Raw genomic sequence first — 4,453 nt, 5'->3', positions numbered from 1 at the left:
ACTTCCATATGTTTTTGCACGCTTACCCAAACGAAAGACACTTGCTTCGTGGCAAACTGCTACAAAATATGTGTAGCAGCATTGGTCTATGTAAACTGCAATCCAAAATCAATCTTTTTCAGCTAATAAATTATACATATAAGTAAAAATCTTATTTGAAACAATGTTTTTTCAGGAAAAAATCACATAACCATCATATAACTAATAAATTTAAGATTAAAATCTCAAAATGCAACTTATTTCCGAATTTTCAAATATTATTTTACCTGAAACCTTTATAGCTGTATCTGTCTTTTCTGAAAAACAAAATTTATCAAAATGCATGATTACAAAATCACACTTTGTATACAATTGTCGACTTTCAATATTATGGGTATTTAGTTTCGAAAATTGGTGAACGATTCCGAACAACAGTTACCAATACGTTTATTTTGTTTGTGTTACCTTGCAAATGGTTTTCAGTGTTTTTCAACAGTGTTAATGTCACGAATTAGTTTATGGTCAAGTTTAAACAACAAACACCCTCTTTTGACTTTTTAATAATAATACAGGAATACGCAGTACTTTGTTGATTCACTTTGTTGTTTCCTATCCCGTAACAATGGGTTGCATAGGACGTTGGCTGAAGAAATTTGATCTAGGTACGCCACGCATTTCCAGGATACAAATAACTTACCTCCATCAATAAGTTTCAAAGTATTATTATCACAGGATCGGGGTAATTGAACTGATACATTCACTGATGTCGAGGAACCAGATAAACATGTCCGAGTCCCTGCACATACGTTAAGTATTAAATGTTAATGAATTACATAATTTCTTTGGATCAAAATAACTTTTGATGTTATTAAATTAGGAGTTATTTTATCACGCTGACATGTCAAAAATAAAAGTTTTATTTTATCTTCAGTTATTTAAATGATTGTCAAAGATTTAAACCAAATTAAGGTTAAAATATAGTTCATATAGTTTCGTAATCCAGAAAACAACAAAACTGTGTTGCAACAAACTTTGAGCATAGCAGCCTTTGATGATGGAGAGACACAAAATAACACAGCAAACCCAAAATCGTCGATCCATCCTTGTTACAATCGCAGTTGATTTTGATTTAGAGCACACAATATAGAAATACTAGCTGTTTCGTTTGTATGCAAAAAAACGTTCGTTTTGACCTCATGTACGTATTTGATACAACATCAATGCCGAATCACCATTATCTCACCATCACAACATTTACTGAAATGTAACAAAAAACTACAAACAAACACTAAAAACCAACTGACACTCGCACAAACAACAAGGAATAATTCTTTGCCACATAACAGACACAGCTAAATATCATTCTATATAGGCTACAGCTTAATCTATTATCGCACTTATGACCAGTTTAATTTAAGCGGCACAAGCTTAGTATTTCGTGCACTGTGACAAGATGATGCAGTGCACGATAAGAGGTAGTTCATGACAGTTGACGATTATTTACGTCGTTTTGATTCTATAGAGTATCAATGACTACTTAGATACGAAATGGCAAAGTTGATTTGTAGAGCATTAAATTCGCGGTCCTAATTAAAAAACAACAGCTTCAAAAGCAACATACATTTTACATGTTTGGACGAATTCACGCTTCTAAAACATAAAATAGAGTACGACAAATGAATATGTGCTATGTTCCTAAGACCACGTGTTTTGTATTGTCCACATGAAAGTTGTGTTAGCTACTCCTGCTTAGTGCGGCGGTTTTTTACGTTGAATTACTTATACTTCTGGCCCCTTGCTGTGGACTCCACAAAGTGACCATACCTTTAAGATTGCAGCGTATTTTTTTGTAATAATAATGGTGATGTTTTTATCATTGTATTTATGGATGCAGGAAACACCGTATGTTTATGAATACATAGAATTTCTAAATTTGTACACACAGCTATTTTTAATAATTCTCACAGCATTTGTAGCCTTTAGCTACTTAAAACTTTTGGGCTGTTCCATTTACTCATACAAATATTATAATTGATGCACTTATTATAATTGGACATAACTTAGTTGTAAAATCACACTATCCAGAAACTTAAACCTGTTCAATAGCGGTTTCGACTGGTCATATTTTTGTGGGCTCGGTACAAGCGGCATTCACAAATGTACATAAATGAAAAATGAACGAACAGGTAAGTCAGATGTACCTAACGTTGGAAATTGACATTTCAAATCACCACACATATTTGTAAATATTTTCTGTCGTAAACCAGTGTAGAGTGGAAGTGCTGTTTAAATAAGACTTTTGAACGTTTCAAATTCCCTGCAGCGCATGGTTGCTCTTCGCTAGAAGCAATTAAATTCTTTCTTGTGGCCAAACTGGCACGATCTTTCAATTTCTTTATTTTTTTGTGGATGGTCTGTGGGATGTTGGTGTAGATCAGTGGTTCCCTACCTTTTTGACCTTACGGCACCCTATCAATGAGATAAATAGTTTGTGGCAACCTGGCAAAACTGGATCAATTTTTTGAGGTTCCTGTATTTTAAATAACCATATAAAATAGAGAGTCGAAAAAAACTGCGATACGCGAAACTTAATTTATCCAACTTTATATTCTTAATTTCGTGCAGATGGTATGTGGGATGTTAATGTAGATTATCGTGTTCAGTGAGTTTTTGATGGGAAGAAGAACGATCGCTGAAGAGTCTGGAGTGAAAATGTGACCTGACATGCTCACGAAGGTCATGATACAAATCGGTAACCAACAACAGAAGTCAGTTGCTATGAGAACTGGGATTTTCTTCTGCATGTTTCTGATCTGATGGTTCTTCGATTTCACCAACGCTCCTTTGTGGGATTTCATGTAAATCATCACATACGCGGTGGCGATATACAAAAGTGCGACACTTCCTCGCTGCTGATGACAAAAAAAATTGTTTGAAAGAACGTTTACCGTTATACTAACGTTTGCCATGAAAGTGCAGTGTGCTGTTACCTATTAGGAAGTTATCAAGGTTATTGATTGATGCAATCCATGTAAAGTCTCATATCAATTTTGAAACTGTTCTAGTTTGGCTGGCTAATACCGCATGCTGTGACTGTGAATGAAACAACCCAGTGTGTACTTTAGTTTTTGAAAAAAGATTTCGCGTTTAAAATCATTTGCCATTCTCCTCCTTGTGTTTCATTTTGTGATGCATCAAAGTAAATTTTAACCACTGTTTGCAAAACTGCAGCTGTGTCACTTTCTACCTTAATTCCAAGATTTTCCTATTAGGCCTACTTTTCTTCTGTATTAAAGATTTAACTTTTTTCTAGTAGTATTTTTTAAGCTGTGTTTGAAACAATACCTTATACTCAGAGTAAATTAACTTTCAAATCAACACATCTCGTAAGAACACCCACCACATATTTATTAACAAGCGGCCATTCAAAATATTGTGGACGTGGTATTATGGTTGATGTTTAAAAACGACAATAAAGTTCCGATTGGTAGGACATTGTTTTAAATTGCCCTCACAACAAGTGCGCCAGATGAGAAAGGATTTTTTGTAAGCTAATTAAAAATTTGTTTCAATACTATTCCACAAACAGTCTGGTGAGGAAACGTTTCATGTGACATATGCCAATCTTATGAAGGATTATAAAAGAGCATACAAAGAACACAGTAAAACAAAACACAAATGCACACTGTATTTGCACTTACCAAAAGTTATTTCCTTTTTTTTTTAGATTAAAGAGATAGAGGGCAATGCAAAGCATCACATCAGGTGAGATTTTAATTCAGCATGCACATTCATCATTTTCAGGCTTTTGTTCTATCACAAGTGTTCTATGTGGTTTAGTAATTTTTCACACTTCTTAATGCAAACTCAGCTAACAAGACAATAAAAATAGCATGAACACGTGTGAAGATACTGGAAACTATCATCGCAAAATATATCAAACCAAACTTATTGAGCTGTTTGTTCAAAGCGACATATACTTAATTAAACTCAACCAGTTGATAAATGCACGAAAAAACATGATTGAACTCAATCGGTATAAAAGTAAACTACATGTCAATGTAGAATTTACAATTCATTCGGCGTTTTCCTCATTTCCCTGCTGCTGAGACCTGACATCAGCGTTACACTTCCACGTCAGCATTTCCTGCCTAATGTCGTCATCCATGACGCAGTACAACAGGAAGACGACGATTTCCTTGCGATCCGTTCACCAAACTGTGGATGTATATGAACACCTCGTTCGAAATCTCGTTTCCGACTCCTAAAAAAACATTTTAATTTTTAACCAGTTGATGATAATGAAGTTCACACACACAAACATATTTTACCTGTAAAGAAAGCCAAAACCCAAGTTCCACCAAGCATAAGTGAGAGCAAAATAAAAGACTTTCCTGCTCTCAACGCATCTCCTGTCCCTGGATCTTCTCCTCTGTTCCGCATATTTTTCGAGTACAGCATCACGGGTGTGGTT

Source organism: Phallusia mammillata, chromosome 1, assembly GCF_965637545.1.
Source record: "Phallusia mammillata chromosome 1, kaPhaMamm4.hap1.1, whole genome shotgun sequence".
Classification (NCBI taxonomy): Eukaryota; Metazoa; Chordata; class Ascidiacea; order Phlebobranchia; family Ascidiidae; genus Phallusia; species Phallusia mammillata.
This window is presented reverse-complemented; position numbering follows the sequence as displayed.